General features: G+C 47.6%; 3 long non-coding RNA genes across 3 annotated transcripts in view; 1 reads left to right on the forward strand and 2 right to left on the reverse strand.

Moving 5' to 3' along the window:
- The window catches only part of LOC135983241 (uncharacterized), a 111161-nt gene that overhangs the window by 54828 nt on the left and 36760 nt on the right, over positions 1 to 19573 (reverse strand). Inside the window, exon 2 of the long non-coding RNA XR_010600841.1 lies at positions 5989 to 6155. This is a non-coding gene — a long non-coding RNA (uncharacterized LOC135983241). The remainder of the gene's footprint in view (positions 1 to 5988; positions 6156 to 19573) is intronic.
- On the forward strand, positions 11628 to 17072 carry LOC135983240 (uncharacterized). Its single transcript, XR_010600840.1, has 2 exons — positions 11628 to 14261; positions 14406 to 17072. It is a non-coding gene; the product is annotated as an uncharacterized LOC135983240 (long non-coding RNA).
- Positions 11628 to 17558, reverse strand: LOC135983239 (uncharacterized). The gene is made up of 2 exons (XR_010600839.1): positions 16717 to 17558; positions 11628 to 13401 (listed from the first exon to the last, which is right to left on the reverse strand). It is a non-coding gene; the product is annotated as an uncharacterized LOC135983239 (long non-coding RNA).

Below are 19573 nucleotides of genomic sequence, written 5' to 3' on the forward strand. Positions count from 1 at the left end.
GCATCCATTTTAGGGATTTTCAGCCATGTTCAGAAATTCAGGAAAGGAAAGTGCCCCTCCCGCACCCCCTGATTATCCCCAAATCGCCTCGGTTTAAAGCTGCTGCCTACAGCAAGCCCAATGGCCGTTAATGATTCACTTTGAAAATTCAAAAGGCGCCATGTGGTGACAATGTCACAGCGAGAAAGCTTTGTGCAGGCCCATTTGAGCATGAAAACGTGTGCAGGGCTCCAGAAGGGGAAGGCATGGAGCCACAGAAATGATAGGAAGGCAGCCAAGGCATCAGAAACCTGCTTTCCCCGTGAGCAACGAGCTCAGAATGCTGCTATGCGTGAGGAGCCAACAGTGCCGGCACGGTCACGTCCTCCTGGCCTCTCTCGTTGGCACTGAGGGAAATATTCAGTGGAGCGTTCCTGTTGGGGGAGGATTTGTTCCCAGGCTTTGCCACCGTGAGGACGTCCGTTGACACAATGGTCAAACCTGACAGAACATCCTGTCAAAGGTCTGTCTTCAACAGGTACCATTAAAAACAGAGAATGTAAGCAAATAGCAAAACGTGACATATACTACCAGCCTGGATGGGTGTGATAGGGTGAGGGGTGCTTAAAGACCCATTTTACACTGAAGCCTTGTGTAAACAAATTAGAGGATTGGGCCGAAAAAAACCTGATGAGGTTCAACAAGGACAAGTGCAGAGTCCTGCACTTAGGACGGAAGAATCCCATGCACTGCTACAGACTAGGGACCGAATGGTTAGGTAGCAGTTCTGCAGAAAAGGACCTAGGGGTCACAGTGGACGAGAAGCTGGATATGAGTCAACAGTGTGCTCTTGTTGCCAAGAAGGCTAACGGCATTTTGGGCTGTATAAGTAGGGGCATTGCCAGCAGATCGAGGAACGTGATCGTTCCCCTTTATTCGACATTGGTGAGGCCTCATCTGGAATACTGTGTCCAGTTTTGGGCCCCACACTACAAGAAGGATGTGGAAAAATTGGAAAGAGTCCATCGGAGGGCAACAAAAATGATTAGGGGTCTGGAGCACATGACTTATGAGGAGAGGCTGAGGGAACTGGGATTGTTTCCAGAAGAGAAGAATGAGGGGGGATTTGATAGCAGCCTTCAACTACCTGAAGGGGGGTTCCAAAGAGGATGGAGCTCGGCTGTTCTCAGTGGTGGCAGATGACAGAACAAGGAGCAATGGTCTCAAGTTGCAGTGGGGGAGGTCCAGGTTGGATATCAGGAAAAACTATTTCACTAGGAGGGTGGTGAAACACTGGAATGCGTTACCTAGGGAGGTGGTGGAGTCTCCTTCCTTGGAGGTTTTTAAGGCCCGGCTTGACAAAGCCCTGGCTGGGATGATTTAGCTGGGAATTGGTCCTGCTTTGAGCAGGGGGTTGGACTAGATGACCTCTTGAGGTCCCTTCCAACTCTGATATTCTATGATTCTATGATTCTAAATATATTACTAGAGAAACCCAGCAACAGAAGTATTGTAGTAACCTACTGGCCAGGTGTGTCTTTATCCCCCTCTAGTGTCTTGAGCATGTAAAGAAGGTTATGAGCTCACTACTCGCCCCCTTGCTATGGAGCCCGTCCTTTAGAGTCATAGATTCCAAGGACAGAAGGAACAGTTGTGATCATCTTGTCTGATCTCTTGCGTTACACACGTCAGAGAACTGCCCGGAGTGCTCGTTAAAGAAAGAGCCCTTTTTGTGGCTCATGGCTGAGAAGAGGCAAGTGCCAAGTCTGGAGCCGATGAAAAGGTTGCCTTGACTCCGATTCAAGCCAAGGTGAGCACAATGCAGCGTACTAACCACTATACGATCACAACATGAGACCCTCTGCCACTGGACCTGTTTGCTGCGCCAGCAATAAAGAGTCACGCTTCTGCCTCTGAGGTTCATTTCCTACTGAAGACCTGAGCAGGGGTATTGTGACAAGTGTATCAGAAGGTACCAGGGTCATGACTTGGGGACATTTAGTGCTCACATTGCCTATGGTCTCTTGCAGAGGCCACATTTTCCTGGCACTGTATAATGATAAAGCTCCAATAACTCTAATGGGAATCACACAACTAAATGCTTGGCCGCTCTTTGGAATTCACTCCTGGAATCTCCCCACTTACGCTCATTTGGCTGGCCATGGGAAGAAGCTACATTAGTATCACGTGAAATTATTTGATTATAGCAGACAGCCAGTTCCAGGTAGTGGTAGGAAATTCACATGCAAGAACCAAGGTGGCTCTTGGGGTTGAGAAAGGTCCCTGGATTTTATCCCCTCCAGGGGAGGCTTAAATTCAGCCCAGGTCAGCAGTGACCAAAGGTTATTAACATGTGACTCGTAGAATCCATTGGACGGCTGCTCAGGTGCCTGTGTGAAATTGACTCCAGCTTTTAGTTCTATTCCTAGTAGAACTGTTTCCCCCATCTCCCCAGTCACAAAACAACCACCTCACCTGGCAGGAATTAGCACCTATAAAGGCATCAGGTGCAGAGAGGCAGAGGACTGAACGGGCATGGAACCTGAGCGACAGGCCTTCTCAAACTCCATAGCTGGTCCGCCAGGGTTCACGAGTATCAGCAAGGTAGTGTGGGGAATGGGGTGGCTTATACTAACCACTGCCTGTGCTTCTTCTGTTCTGGGGTTAAAGGACTTCATCTTTTAGAGCACTGGGCATCTTTCCAAACATGATATTTCAATAGCTAATTAAACAAACAAAAGCCCTGATCCTGGATTGGGATTCTGTATGGATGCAGGTGTCCCTGCTAAGAGATTCCAAAGCAGGAGAAGGGAAAAATCCTAGGAAAAAATAGAGCTATTTCTGTTTCCTAAATAATGTTGCCATCACATGATTGCATGAAGACCAAGACTATAACAGGGCTCAAAAAGGAGCTAGATAAGTTCATGGAGGATAGGTCCATCAATGGCTATTAGCCGAAATGGGTAGGGATGGTGTCCCTAGGCTCTGTTTGCCAGAGGCTGGGAGTGGGCAACAGGGGATGGATCACTTGATGATTCCCTGTTCTGTTCATTCCCTCTGGGGCCCTGGCATTGGCCACCGTCAGCAGAGAGGATACTGGGCTAGATGGACTTTTGGTCTGACCCAGTATGGCCGTTCTTATGTTCTTATGATTGTCACTAAAAGCAATTACCAAAGGAGCTGCAGAAAAGATGCAATTCCTATGCAGTTTCATGGTATTGTATTTACTTGGTCCTGTGAAATGCAGTTACATGCTGCTACCATTCACTTACACCGTACCAGGTGTCACCTAACAGAATGCATTAGCACACATAAAATCCACAGGCAGGTCTTTTCTTTCTTTTAAGCTTAAACTTTTAATAAGAATCGGCTGTTTCTTCTGCTGAAGTTTGAGACAGATTCCTTCCCTAATATCGCATCAGTGACACAGAATGGCGTGCTGTTGGAGAAATTCTATTTTAAACTGAAAGCCCAAGTGGAATAGGTATTTACTGATATGAACATGAGGAAGGAAGTGGGACTTCAAGATACCTACTCAGTAGTACATCAAAAAGAGGAGATTTAGTGCCACTACTGAGATACTCATTAATGATACTTTCCTCCTAAGGCATAATGCAATTGTCAGCTCACAATTGCTTTTTAAACCTCAGGAAGGCGGTGTTTTTTTTTTTTTTAACACAACCTTTCATTTTCTCCAGATGTGCCAACTTTGCCATGTGATAGCGACATGCTGTCTGCTGTAACGGCCAGTCTAAACGAGGGGCTCGAACCTACAGCCATTCACATGAACATATAACTTCATTCCGAAGTGAGACCCATTGACTCTGGTGGAATAATTTTACACGGGGGTGTAAGAGTTTGCAAGATCAGGCCCTAGGAAGGCCACAGAACGTTTGCTCCACTGGCAAGCTAGAAAAAAGCGTGGTGATTCCGAGTTCATTCATCTGGTACATTTGTGTAAGGGCTTCTGAATAAATAATTCATTTCCTTCCCATCAGACTCTCTTTAACCTTATTCCCACGCCCTGCCTTGTCCCATACTTTCCTTCCTATCTTGATCTTTGAGGGATGCTGCTACGAGTCTTTGTCACTCTCTGATTTCATTTGTTTTATTGTTGTTACAGCAATGCATTGATATTCCAGAGCTCTCAGTCATGATCAGGGCCCTGTTGTGCCAGGCGCAGTGCAAACACATGGGTAAGCCCTGCCCCTGCCCTGACAAGCTTACAATATAAACAGTCCTAAACCATATTCGCCCTCTCTCCCCACTATCCAATGTGCCCTATCACTGCCCAACCCACAGAGATGGCTTCAGGCCCAGTGGAGATGGAAGCAACCCATTCTAGCTACTCAATATGTCTAGCTTCCTCTCCAGCCTCTGTGACCCAGGCATTTCTTGATGCCAATTGGTGGAGCGCACAGTGGGTGCATAGAGTTACAGGGATCCCTAGCTCAGTTATATGCATAATAATTCACTAAAGGAAGCTAGTGGCCCACGGGTCGTCAGAACCATTGCAAAAGGTAGGCAAGGATGATATTGAAGGAGTTATGTGCCTAGACTGGAAATTATGTTCTTAAAGTCTGTGAGTTAAAGCAGGTCACTGGGGGTGACAAACACGGTCATTTCAGACAGGCAGGAGATGCTTATCTATCTGTCTGGTTAAATGCAAATTGTGTATTGTATACTGCACAATGAAGGCCTCTTTGCATTCTGAGCCACCAGCTTAACAAGATTAAGAAACTGCAAAATCTATCGAGAGGAACACACAGCAGGAGGGGGTTCGGTTTAACGATCAAAGGACTGTTTTGATATATCTGGGGTTGCAAAGGGGAACCGTGCTATCCTTCAGCCAGGGGACAAGCTGCCAGCTGGCTTGTCTTATGAACGTAGGAGCACAGCCCGGCTGGCTGTTAGATGCTGGGAGAGAAACGTTGGGTGAGTTAACCTTTATGAGATAGGGGAATGTCTTGTCAGTTAAGTTTAGGCTCTAGTATGCGCGTTATGATGTAATTGTAGGTAGCCCTTTGTTTCCATTGGCATCTCTCTTCTTTGATAAATAAACTCATACCGGGTTTTACTCTAAACGCGTCCAAGTGCTGGGTGTTACGCAGAGCTGTGACCGATGCTGTAACTGGCCAGCTGGGGGGTGCTGTCCTTCGGGAGCAGAGAATCCGGGAATTCTGCGAGTGTCCAGTGGATCTGGGGCTGGGCGCCCCAGGGGAACGCTCGGAGGTTGGAGTGTGCCTGTCGCTAACCTGTGAAGGGAGAACGGGGCTGCGGAGCAGGAAGGCAGTGCCTGACCCATGGCTTCCTCATGCTAAGCGAGGTTCCTCACTCCTGGGGAGTGTCACGGCCCCTTTGCTGGTCACTAGGGCTGGTCCTCCTGTTAGTGGAGGACAACACTCTTACCAGTGCACTGGGGCTCCCGACATCAGGAGAAGGGGCCTGCGTGGCCTCTCCTGCCTCTCTGCAGCCCTTGATGGCAGCCCCAGCTCATTTCCCCCAGAGGTGGAAGCAGAGGAAATGTTTCTAGCATGCTTATCACCACAGCAGCCAAACATGTCCAAAGAAGTCACATTGTTGCTCTCTCCCCACTACAATCAGTCTAGGCCTCTCCCCATCTTCCCACAGCCCGTTCTCAGCTCAGTAATTTTAAGCCCCTCTGAGACATCAGATCTCCATCCGCTCTGACCTCTTCTTGGCCACTCCAGCTCTCGACAGCCTTTCCCCCTCAACAAACACTTAAAATAACCCTGGTCTATGAAGGCTAAAAAGCCTGATGAGCTTGGCAAGCTATTTTCCCAGTACAGCCAATTCTAAACCAGCCTACATACAGCTGTTTTCCTGCGATTATTTCATCATGTTGAGAACACCCCAGTCAGGGCTTCCTAAGATCTGAAAATAAACTTTATATGGAACCTAATAAATTAATAACAGCAGGAATACGCTTGAATAGGAGCCTTAAATAGAGACCCACACTAAACACACAAACTAATGCAATACACTTACCTCTAAAAGGGGCACAAAGGTATGCCTTTTAGCTCAGGGAGGATAAGGTCATACTTTTAGAAGCAGAGGTCCCAGGTTCAATTCCTGCTGCCGCCAGAGTTGGTTGTAAACTTTTGGATTTAAAATATTCTTTGTCAGGAGTTGCCAATTCTTGTTTGTGTTTTCCGCTGCAGAACAAAAACAGATTTTGAAACCTCAACATGTTTCACACACTGGAGTTCCAGTTTTCCGGCTAGCCCCACTGACAACCCCTGCTGCAGCTGTTGCATTACATGTGTAATGGCACACTGCACCAGTGTAGGACAGGAAGTCATGAAAACCCTATAGAATTAAAACTGCATGGGGAATGTAGGTAGAATTTAGCAGACCGTAGAACCTTTTGTAAACAGTGCTGTGGAATCTATCATGACAAGAAATAGGCAGGAGTACATTTTCACAGCCCCAGTAGCAAAAGCCTATGGGCCGTTTCTTTATGTTGCATGACCACCTCAATGGTGTGGAGAATTGGGCCCAATGCATTCAGCAGAACTGTGGGGCAGTATGGACTCAGAGAGACCACTACCTTCTGATCCACCAACACCATTTCAAATAAAATTCTGGTCTCAGCCTGGCCCTAATGAACTCAGACAGTCCGAAACCTCGTGGGGGTGGGGAGATGGCTTCAGAGGACTTGTGGCCAGGCTGCTACTTATTAGGTCTTTTGGTTCGTTTGTGCAACCGAGGACAACAATATAGATCAGCACTGCAGTAGGCGGGTTGTTCTAATGTTTATCTGCAACTTTCCCTATAAAGGGGTCACGACAAAACAATGCCGAATGTGTCATTAACGATAAGAGTGATTTTAAAATGCAGCCGTGAGATTTACAGAGCAGGCTTTCATCTGAATTAGCCTCTTGATTCGCAGGTTCCTGCTCTTAGTCGCCATTCCTTTTGCCACTTCCAGAATAAGAGGCCTCTTGCTGGCATCAGTCATGGATGGAGGCTTGGTTAGCATTTGTATGCGGATAATATACAGCTCTGCATCTGTTCCTGCAGACTCAGAGGGGAATTGTCTTGTCTAACTTTGTGTTTTCATGCAGTTCGAGGATGACAGAGGGTTTTTTTTTAAAACAAAATGTTGAACAAAGAATGACATTTGATTAGCCCACAATGCCTTTTGAACGGCATTTCCCCTCAGTTCTTTTGTTCCTTCTGATGACTTCACTCTGATTTGCATAGCAAATGAAAAAATAATAAACCCCATCTCACTGTTAAATTTAGATTTGGCATTTGAGAAGCGTGACAACTATATTACCTGGAATTGTGATTGTTTAGCGTAGGGACATTCCCAGCCTGTGCCCTACCTTTGTATGGTCCGATCATAAGCAGATAAGACATCTGAAAATGTGAAGACTCAAGATTTATCTTTTAATCCTCGCTTCCGCTAATGAGTTTGGTATTATTGTGATGGTCTCTGAAGTGCTGGCAAAAATCAAAGAATGTGAGTGATTGATTGGGTGAGGTCACAAGAGTATTTTCACCTGCCAAAAGGAGGATAAACAATCTCAGATCAACAGAAGTATTCTTGGAAAAGAGTAATAAGGTGTTTGCTAATTGATGGAGAGCACGGGAGAGGATGGGAAAAATCCTGCTGTTCGGAACTGTGTACAGAGGCTAGCACAGTGGGTTCCTGGTGTGGCCAATTCTTAGAATTTTACCATCCGTCTCACACAAAAACATCAAAGCGCGAGCTCCAGGAGTCAAGGGATTATATCAGAATCTCAGTTTTCCTTTTTTAAAAAAGTGTCTAGTCCTCATGGTTGCAGAGAAAAACATCATTCTAGTGCACCCTTAACAGCTCAGAACCTAGAAGCTAATTAAAAAAACACACATGTATTCCTTTTTTTTAAATCTCATGATTTTCAGGGCATGATTTAGGATTTTTTTGGTGCTTGGGGGTGGCAATACTGGGATAACAACAACGATGCTAACAGAGGCACAGGCCAAGTGCTGTCTGGCCTAGTAGCGTGTTATGTTTCTTGCCTGCTGGACAAAGGAGGTTGAGAGTGGACTGAGTGGCATTAAACACAGCAGGACACCAGCTGGTCACCAGAGAGGCCGCGCAAAAGCGTAGCAAAGAGAACTGAGCCACTTCATGGGAAAAGGAGGAGGAAGAGGAGAACAGAGCATTCTAGCTGAGCGGCCAGTCAGAGGGGAACGGGCCTATTTGATGCCTACCAAATGGGAGCTGCCTTGAGAGAAGAGGATGGGACGAGGGAGGAACGCACAGCTGAGCATGCCAAAGGTTGAGCCCCGGTTTGTCTGTTAGTGCCTGTGGTCGCTGGAGAAGAGCAAGGTTGGAGCTTGGCCTTTCATTAGCCGTCAGGTTATTGAAAGGCGCTTAACTTGGCCAGAAAGGCAAGTGATCATTGAATTTATCAATCCACCCAGCATAAGTTTTGGAGTAAAAAAAAACAACCCCAAACTCCTACAATTGGATTGATTGCTGTTGCAGCAAAACGTGATTTCCTCTGATCTCAGGAGGAAGACAATCCTTCTCAAGTGGTCCATTACGGGAAAAGCCTTGCAAACTGCATGTTTTGCTGATGTTGTTAGGGCCAGACTCAATCCTTGACTTGCACACGAACTATCTATACACAGATCTGCTTGATTAAAAAAAAAACAAATTAAACTGTTTGTAGTGGAAACCGCCCTCTTCCAGGTATTTCTGGAAAGAAAAAAATAATAGTAATAATCTGCCTGACACAGCAGAGGGTATAACTGTAGGCCCTTGACCAACTAAGTGCACATATGGAACAGAAGAGTTCCTGTAAAATCGGCACAGTTCCATTGCAGTCAGGTAGTTCAATGGAGCGGAGGATCTGGCCCTACATGTTTTGTGTAATTTGCAGAAAGCATGCAAAGCCTTCTGCTAAGGACAAACCACTTGTATGTGAGGGTGACGCCTCAAAACAAACTGACACAAGCCAGTTGCGCTTGCTCATTGGCAACCCCTCCCCTGACCCCGCACAAAGGCTTGAAAGCAAGGAAATAGCTAGTGGAGGGTCTCTTCCCCACCATACCATAACGCTGTTCAAAAGGGAGTTTATTGAATAGTCTACATTACAAAAATACATAGCAAAAGAAAAAGGATATCAAGCAAAGTACGGTTTGTTGCTGCCAGGAACCAACCACATTTGTTACATGGCAAAGCACAAACACACACAAAAAAGCCTTATAATTTCCAGTACTAGGAAGCTATTTGTATTCAGTCAGAGCTTGGCAGATATATTCATTTGGAAGTTTCTTGTGAGGATGGCCCAGGGTTTATTTTGATATTATTGAATAGATTCCAAATGGAACTGTAATCCATACAATGGATCCTGGATGAAGCTATTATAAATTCAAATTAAACACAGAAATGCCAAGCTACAAATGAAGACTTAAGGAAGGCAGAGTCTAAGGCTCGGGTTAGTATGCAATGCAGTGATTTTGTTTGTGACAGGGGAATCGTTTGGATTTCATGAAATAGCCAAAGAAAATCTCTTCTAACAAAAACGGATTTGCAGTGGAGATACTCTGACCTGCATAACAGCGATGCAGTCAACGGCTGACCCACAGAGAAAGCAACTACCCAAGGTAACAAATCCAGCTATTAAATGCCTTCTTAAATCTCTTATTAAAATAGTACAGGGATACGCTACATGGGCACAGTGGAATCCACTTAATAAGGAAGCCCCAGTAGACAGTCTCGCATCCCAATTATGCAGCTGTTCCAATTAACAGAAGGCGTTTTAGAGCAGGAGTGAACCTGCTACCTTAATGAAGGCAGACAGTCAGGTGGGCCTCGTACTGGGGAAGGCAAGCTGGGAGCAGGTCAGTTGGAGCCCAGTGCCAATTGAGCACGCTGGGGGTTGAGTGGATTGGATTGGATAACTGGCTATACTCACTCCCCCCTCCCTCCTTGCGTCACTGCACCGTCAGTGGGACGGAAAGCAGCAGTTAACAGAGCAAACAGAAGTCTTCAGGTGTTGGTCCGTGGTGGGGTTTGGGAACAGACCCCGGAAGCTCAGGACACCAGGGTGTGAAAGGGAGTCACTTGGTCAGTTTCACTCAGAGGTTCAAGTCCGCAGGGTCTCTCACTAATACAGGTGGTCGGGCATCTTTTTCCGTACGCGTCACAAGTCGATATCTGGATTGTTCAGCCATCTGACTGACGCCGCGTGGAGGGTAGCGAGATGTTGCAAGCCGCCCTCCAATTGTCTAATTGTTCATGTGTATGATTGTCTGCATTGCTGCCCCGCCGTCACCCTGTGAACATGGGGCAATGCCAAATTTCTGCAGTGCAGCCGCTATGCTGGCTATGCCAGTCAGCGGCCTGCTAAGCCTCATCCAGGATCTGTGTCCCAGGCTGCAAATAAGTGAACGTAAATCAGGACTGCTGAAATTTGCCAGCACGCCTGTGAGGACATAGCTGTTGGTCCGAATATGACGCCTGCACTGCGTATTTGCACCTGTTAGAACCTTTTTCAACCTGGTAAGCTGCAAGTTGGGGTTTTTTTGGTTATAGACATCCATGCAGGTTTAAGGCTGATGGCAGGTCCTCAAAGTTTTGAGGGAGCTATATGAGTCAACACATGAATTAATGGCAATGGTGGCTAAGACAACAGGTGGTTGTGGACAGCTCCGAATCAACAAGATGGACGTGACGACTTCTGCGCCATATTTCACTGGAGCAAATCCCATGTCAGGACTAAAGTGTGTAGAACATTTGACTCTGTTTCTGAGGCGGTTCCTGCTAGCTTCTGGTTCAAGACAGTGCAGGAAGTGATCTTTGTCTTTACGTGTTCTAAGTGCTTTAACTGTTCACAACCTTCTCTCTGAATAAGTCCGTGGCCAATCAACCCTTTATAGTTTGTGCTGAGGATGGTTCACTCCCGTTGCAGACAATTATCACTTATTTAGGAGTCAGGCTGGACGGCAGTCTAACACACTGGGCCCATTTAGATAGCAAGACAATTATTTGTTGAATTTTTTAGGGATGCAACGTGACACGTTCAGGCCACGACCGTTTGTGAAGCCATGTTGTTCACGAGCATTACATAGCTCGGAAGTGCTCTCGAGCAGGGGCTGTCTTTTCTTTAGCCTTCAGCCTTGCCAGCCCAAAGAGACCCGTGCTGTGATGCAATAGTGCCCCGAGGCCGCAACCACAACACAAATAATAAAACACTGGATAACTCTCGGGTATTCGTGTGCCAATCCTAGAAGTTCTATGAATGTCAGCATGAATTACCCTTTATCTGAACAGAGGAGAAGCTTGTTGTCTCCTGTTTACAGAAAAAGTTGCCTCAGAACGCACATTCTCCTGCTGGCCTGGGCCCGGTATGATTCAGGAGGTTACAGATCCTGGGCATACATTGGCACGCTTAGCGCTCCCCAGAAAGGAGCACACACCGGTACAATTTAAGAACCACTTCACAGCCCTTTGCAGCTCCCTTACGCTTACTGACAGGCTACCATCTCAACCTACACGGTCACCTACCCATCCTCTGGTATTCCTCCTCACAGCTGACCATACTGTTGCCAGCACAGAGTGCCCGAGGCAAAGCAACAGCGGGTCCGTTGCCCGGTGTGCTTCGCGCCAATAAACACACCAGGGGGAGAAGCAAACAAAGTTTATTTGGGATCCCAAAGCAGTGCAAGGAGACTGGCAAGTCTCAAATCAAGCACATTAACAGGAACAGTTTTTCTTCTTTTATACATTTTGCAGTTAAGCCTCACCCTCCCCCCTTTCCCCTCTAGCCCTCCCTTTCTCCCCCCCTTCCTCCCTCTACCCCTCCCATCCCTGGTAATAGTTAAGTCATTCTTGGCAGCTATAAGCCTAGCTTGTTAGTAACTTCTTTAAACTGTTATCTTGTCCTTTTTCCCTTCAGCCAGAAACATGCAGGCCTCATTATTACCGCTTGAGCAGGGGGTTGCACACAGATAACTGGTTGCTTACATATTCCAATTGCACCTGGCTTTTGAGGTTGATTAGAGTTTAAACATGGAAGGATAGAGTTTGGTTCACTTAGGCCTAGTGCAGGAAGGCTTCATTGACACTTAGTGGCCTTCCACCCTCCCGAGTTACCTAGGGTGAGGCCTAGTGACGTCAACAACTCCCTCCTTTGAGAATACTCAACAAGCTTTTGGCTGAGTTTTCTCATATTCTGTGGACAAGATATGATTAAGTGCTATGAAGCTGGGGTTTTCAATGAGAGGGTATGCCGGGATTTTTGAGGAACGGGGGGGCACAAAGCTTACGGAGGAGCATTTTAAAACAAGCAATTAGGAGGAGGGTGACCAGGCACAATACCACACCGGTGAGGAGGAGACGCACAAGGCCACCCCCCTAGGTCGGGCAACCAACTTCAAAGGGAATTGAAAACTGTGGGTTTCCTTTCCTGGGCCTTCCACTGCTTGAAAGCCTGTTCGGCCGACAGGACGTGCTTGTTAATGTCCTGTGAGTTTTCTGGGACATAAGCTTCTTCCTTAATGGGCTCTGAGGTGGCATACAAAGATTTACGCTGCCTGGGGCAGCCAGGGGTTGTCCCTTAATGCATACTGGGATTCAATGGTACAGTTTTGTGACAAGGGGGTACCCGAGGTATTTCTTCCCCTACTGAACCATCCCCAACAGATATCTGACCAATTTTGGGGGACCACCCTCCAGGGTAACCCTGCTGCGTGGTGCGGGATTTGGGAGCATACTCAGCAGTTAGAGAGGTTAAACTCTTGGGCAAAGCAAACCTTCAATGACTCATATGTGTTTGTTTCCAAGTTAGTAGGGATCCCTTTCCATCCCACATGTGCCTGGGGGGAAACGGGAGGTAACGAAAGGAGTGTCCCTATGGCAAAGAGTACCACTGTGGCAGACCCTGGACCTGAACTCATGCTGGGCAGGTGACTCTAGGGCCTAACAATTACAATTCCCCAAATACCCACAAAATATCAATTACCAATAGTAGGCAGATTAAAAACAAAAGGACCAGGCCACCAGGTTAGGCCGGCCCTGTGAGAGTAAACACAACCAACGCTTAGAGTTTTCACGGGGAGTGTGCTGCGACTGTCCAGAGAGACCACAGGGCATTCCCAGCAGGCCTTATTGTCTTTTGAATAACAGTTTAAGTCTCAGGTCGTCGCTGGTAGTCCTTTTCCGTAGGCTGGACGGTCCACCATTCAGGAGCGGGCACTGCCTACAGACGGGAGTGATGAATCCAGTTCTTGTGTCCCTTGACCTTTGCTGCTGTGTGGGAGACCAGCAGGACGGTGTGGGGTCCCTTCCACTTCTCTTGGAGAGGCTTGTCCTTCCAGGTCCGAACGAGAACGGAATTGCCTGGCTGCAAGGAATGGACAGGGGCATCCAGCGGGAGAGGCTGCAAATCTCTGGTATACCTGTGGAGAGAACAGAGAACAGCAGACAGAGAGCACATGTACTGAGATAAAAAGCCACACCCCATTTCCCATTTCCCTGCCAGAACCGATGTACCGTTCATTGGCCATGCCCTTCCAAACATAATCTCGAAGGGACTGAGCCCTAACCTGCCCTTTGGGAGAGAGCGCATGTGGAGCAAAACAAGGGGTAAGGCATCAGGCCACTTAAGGGAAGCCTCTTTGCAGACCTTTGAGAGGTGCCGCTTAAGTGTCTGATTTGTGCGTTCCACTACTCCACTGGCCTGCGGTCGCCATGGAGTGTGGAGCTTCCAGGGGATTTGCAGGGCATCCGATATCTTCTGAACAACTTGGGATGTGAAGTGTGTTCCGTTGTCAGATTCCATCCACTGGGGGAGGCCGAAGCGGGGAATGATCTCCTTGACAAATTTCAGAGCCACCGTTTTGGCAGTGTTGTTATGGCATGGGAAGGCTTCAGGCCATCCGCTGAATCGATCCACCAAGATGAAAAGGTATTTGAATCCTTGGGTCAGGAGGAACTCAGTAAAGTCTATTTGCCAAACCAGCCCCGGGCCTGGGGTAAGTTCCAGAGTGGCTGGTGGCACTGACACTCCAGCTCGAGGGTTGTTCTTTTGGCAGACTAGACATTCAGCCTGTACCTGGGAGGCCAGGGGTGTAAGAGCCTCCCTGCCAGCGTATAATTCTTTGTTTCTTCACCAGGGTCAGTTCTTAATGTCTTTTGTAGTCATGAATTCCTGGACTTTGTGGTTTCAATGAAGCAAGTGTTCCTTCTTCTCTTTTCCTGAAACAGTGTGGTTCAGCATCATACAGGGGAGAGGTTACTAGCACATCACCCTGTAATGGTTTTGCTTCTTCTAGAAAAATCCAGAGGCACAGTAGGTCTGTCAGTGGACAAGGGAGAGGTTACTAGCACTTCACCTTGTCTTTTTTTTTTTTCTTTCTTTCTTTTTCCTGCTGTCCAGAAGACACAGCAGAGCTAGAAGGAGAAATAGGCTTATCAGTCGGAGAGTCCTCCCGAGGTGGAGGGGTCTTTTTACAGTGAGAAGCATGGGTCCAGGCAGGTAGTCCTTGGCACTTCACAGTGGTGGTGGTTAACAGCACTTGGAAAGGGCCTTTCCAGTGTGGAGCCAAAGCAGTCTTTCGTTGATGGACTTTACGTAGACTCAGTCTCCTTGTTTCAATGAATGGCAGGGCTGCTAGGGTCTTTGGGTAGCACTTCTTTTATCTGTGAGAAAAGAAACCTAACACATTTCATTAATGCCTGACAGTGTTTTGCAGATCTCATAGTTGCTTGGGCCCATTCAGGCCCCCCCTTTTCTTGGCTGTCGGCCAAGTCTTAGCTCTGGGCAGTGTCCTTGGATGGTGCCAGCATCTTATCTTTGGACTGAGCTTGCTAGCTGTATTTTTTTCCTCAGTTAACTCGTTCTGTTCTTTTTCCTTCTCTCCTTCTTGGCTTCTTTTAACTTACAAAGGAAACTTCCATTCTTCACTCATACACCTTTTCCCAACAATGAACACATACACATTGCCATTATGAACTCTTCCAGTAAAATAACTTCTATACAGAGCTTTGGAGCAACAAACCAGGACGAGCACACCCACTTTTGAGGAGTCCAACAAAGTTCAGGAGGCTCACAGTGGCTTTAAGGCAAGGGGTGAGACCCACAGCGGCAATTAACAAGTCATCCACATATTGCAGGAGGAGGACCCTGTCCTCATTGTCCCACTCCTCCAAGTCTCTGGCCAGGGCCTGGCCAAACAGAGTGGGGGAATTTTTAAATCCCTGGGCCAACACTGTCCAGCAAAGCTGCTTTTTAACCCTCCTTTTGTCTTCCCACTGGCTCCACTCTGGGGCTTGCAAAGCTGAGGGCTCAGTTGCAAGAGTCATTATCCAGGCATTCTCTGGGGGTAAAGTGAGGGTTATTTCATCTTGGGTGAAATGCAGGGTGGCTCCTAAGCAACAAAGCAGGTCCCGTCCTAGTAGAAGTGTTGGACAATCGGGGAGGTAAACCAGTTTGTGAGATAGAGTTCTGTTTCCCAAAGCACATTCCGCTGGGGCATATACTGGGCACTTGGTTCCTTTCCCTGTGGCACCCACCACAGTGAGGGATTCTGACACAGGCAGCTGCAGGGGTTGATTTACGATGGTTCGTGCAGCTCCAGAGTCTATTAAAAAGTTTATGTCCAAGTCTCCCACCCTCATTTTTACTTGGGGTTCCAGGGGCAGGATAGTCCATATTCCCTGACACCCCTATTCTTGATCCTTCGCTGTCATTATAGGGGTAGCTTCCCTTTTGGGGCACTCATTTTTCCAATGTCCCTCCTTTCGGCATCTGGCACACTGGTTGCAACCCAGATGCCTTTCCTGTGAGCCAGGGCGCCCACGTCCTCTCATTCCCCGGCCCCTTCCACCTTCCTGGAATTTTCCCCTGCCACCGGCCTGTACTGCTGCGACCATCATTTTCGCTTGCCTCTTTTCCTTTTCTTTAGACACAACCTGATTATGCTCCACCTCAGACAACAGGGTCTGCATAAGGACATTACAATCATCCCAGTCAGGGTTACAGCTAGCCAGGCACCCTTCAAAGACCGAGATAAACTTGCTTGGGTTCGTCGAGAATTCCCCTGCCTGTGCCTTAAAGGCTGCTAGGTCCACCGGGTTAAAAGGCACATGGGTGTAAACCTGCATAGTAGTGGCCTGATTCCTATCTGAGCCATGTCTGGACACCACAGTCTCAGTGATCAACGGATAAAATTCCACCGAGGAGGCAATCTCTGGGAGCTGAGACACCTTTATATGGTGGGGGTGTGATAGCCGAAGGGGACACCGGACCTGCCATTACAGCTGTAGGGGGGTTCTGGGGACTAACAGTAGCTACTACCGAACCTGTCGGAGTCAAATTACACTTTTGCAAAATATCTAACCTATCTCTTAGCAACATAAACAACTGTACATACATATGTTCATTCCATTTACCCGTTTGCTGACAAAACAGAAGTAATTGAAGGATCGTGTTATAATTAAGTGATCCTTCCGGTGGCCACCTTTCCTGGTCCTCTAGCTGATATTGAGGCCAGTCTACTGTACAGAACCTTTTCAGTTTACTTTTAGTTATTGGATTTGCGCCAAACACTTTCCAATTCACCAGAATGCATTCCAAGGGTGTACACCTTGCCCTGCCTGCCATACTCTGTCCCTGCCCCATAGGGAGACACTGGGCGTCCCCAGGTCATAACAGGTAGACACTGGGCGTCCCCAGGTCAAGACAGATAAAGTCCCCACTGGACTGTTCCTACCTTATCCAAGGGTCCGGTTCTGCACCGTCGCCCTATCCACGGGACCGGTTCCCCACCGTCGCCCGCAGCTGCTTCTCCACTACTCGAGCGCGTTGCACCGTTGTGCCCTCCGGGGTCGACCAAACCACGTCTTCGCCGAGGCCCCCGGTAAAGTCACCGGTGCGCGCTGGGCGTCGGTCGTCACCGCAATCTGTCAACCTCCGAGAGGGGTCCGGGCAAGGCTAAATTTCAGCCTCGAGCCCCACGTTGGGCGCCAAAACTGTTGCCAGCACAGAGTGCCCGAGGCAAAGCAACAGCGGGTCCGTTGCCCGGTGTGCTTCGCGCCAATAAACACACCAGGGGGAGAAGCAAACAAAGTTTATTTGGGATCCCAAAGCGGTGCAAGGAGACTGGCAAGTCTCAAATCAAGCACATTAACAGGAACAGTTTTTCTTCTTTTATACATTTTGCAGTTAAGCCTCACCCTCCCCCCTTTCCCCTCTAGCCCTCCCTTTCTCCCCCCCTTCCTCCCTCTACCCCTCCCATCCCTGGTAATAGTTAAGTCATTCTTGGCAGCTATAAGCCTAGCTTGTTAGTAACTTCTTTAAACTGTTATCTTGTCCTTTTTCCCTTCAGCCAGAAACATGCAGGCCTCATTATTACCGCTTGAGCAGGGGGTTGCACACAGATAACTGGTTGCTTACATATTCCAATTGCACCTGGCTTTTGAGGTTGATTAGAGTTTAAACATGGAAGGATAGAGTTTGGTTCACTTAGGCCTAGTGCAGGAAGGCTTCATTGACACTTAGTGGCCTTCCACCCTCCCGAGTTACCTAGGGTGAGGCCTAGTGACGTCAACAATACCCTTTGCAGTCTAACACACTAGGCCCTGCTACTGACAACCTACACAGTTCTGTGTAGAAACGAGGCATACTGCGTCCAGCCGGTACATGTGCAGCTCCTCCCTTTGCTCACACACAGCAGAGGGTACAAAACATCGATCTCGTATCACAGTTGCAGCTCTGTCACACACTGCAAAGTAATCTACAGATCTTGCAAATACACCTCTACCAAGCAGAGGGAACTACGGCCTCCGCCATTCACTACGGCTCCTCCTTCTCACACTGAGCGCACTCGCTTTACCTGGAGTGCATGCAGATAAAAAAAAATGCTTAAATTGCTCTCATATCCCAGCTTATTACTGACAGTACCCTTTATAATAACCCCCTGTGCCCTGATCATTATTTAACAAACAATTCTGCAATGAAACAATGCACAGGGGCTCCTGACAGTGCACACGCCACCCTTCTCTTTGCTCACACACGTCAGACTGCGCAAAACACCGATCTCCTCAGATCACAATCGCAGCTCTGCCGCACACTGTAAAGTAACTCGCACCTGTCCTCGGGTCAAACACACACCTTTACCATGCAGGCCCAATAGCTGACTCCATCATTTAGTATAGGTACAGATGCTCCCCAGGTTATGCAAGATCTGACTTACGCAAATTTGACCTTATGCAAAAAGTTTCATAAGGCATAAATAAAATTTTAGAGTTGCGGAAAATATTGCGTTGCATACAGGAACGCAAAGTACTGTAGTGCGGTGTGGGGAGGAATACAACAGTAGCATCTCCTACAAGGGAAGGCTTTGCTCTCTCACAGCCTCTCAATCTCGTGTAATTTCAGTGATACTGTATTTCTGTTATTTCACCCTATTATTTCATTCAAATCATGCCTGTCTCCTCCTCTCCTTCCTCATCTACCAATTGAGCACATTGTCATCCACCACCAAAATGAGCCTTCAGTGTGCCAGGATAACAATAGGAGTAAGGGAAATGCAATATTTTTGTTGACACAATCAACAAAGGATTGAATAAGGACTGGGAATGGCTGAGCCATTACAAACATTGAATCTATCTCCCCTTGTAAGTATTCTCACACTTCTTATCAAACTGTCTGTACTGGACTATCTTGATTATCACTTCAAAAGTTTTTTTTTTTTTTCCTCCTAATTAATTGGCCTCTCAGAGTTGGTAAGACAACTCCCACCTGTTTATGCTCTCTGTATGTGTGTATATATATCTCCTCAATATATGTTCCATTCTATATGCATCCGAAGAAGTGGGCTGTAGTCCACGAAAGCTTATGCTCTAATAAATTTGTTAGTCTCTAAGGTGCCACAAGTACTCCTGTTCTTTTTGCGGATACAGACTAACACGGCTGCTACTCTGAAATTTGTTGTAATTGTTTTTTATGCTTGCACAATATACGTTTCCGACGTACGTCAAATTCGGGTTACGCAAGGCGTTCTGGAACGGAACGATTGCGTAAGTCGGGGAGCGTCTGTACACCTAACACACTGGCTTGTATGCAAATACCCACTGGTCACTGCCCGTTCCAGGGCAACAGAGGAAATACAGATTGGGCAACCTTCTTTTCCCCCCTTTTTGCCTTTGAATAGTGTTAGAGGGAATCCTGCCTGTGAGAGTGAATGGGTTGTAAAAGGCGATGAAGAGCCTTGGGGTAGGCAGAGGTGTGAGTGTCAATGGGGCAGAGCTGAAGTTTTCACAAGTTTGAGTTTTGCTCAACTCAATATTCTGCTAGAGCAGTGGTTCTCAAACTAGGGCCGCCGCTTGTTCCGGGAAAGCCCCTGGCGAGCCGGGATGGTTTGTTTACCTGCCAAGTCCACAGGTTCAGCCGATCACGACTCCCACTGGCCGTGGTTCGCCGTCCCAGGTCAATGGGGGCTGCAGGAAGGGCGGCCAGCACGTCCCTTGGCTCACGCTGCTTCCTGCAGCCCCCATTGGCCTGGAGCGGCGAACCGTGGCCAGTGGAAGCTACGATTGGCCGAACCTGCAGAAGCGGCAGGTAAACAA

The sequence above is a fragment of the Chrysemys picta genome, chromosome 4 (genome assembly GCF_011386835.1).
Source record: "Chrysemys picta bellii isolate R12L10 chromosome 4, ASM1138683v2, whole genome shotgun sequence".
Taxonomy (NCBI): Eukaryota; Metazoa; Chordata; order Testudines; family Emydidae; genus Chrysemys; species Chrysemys picta.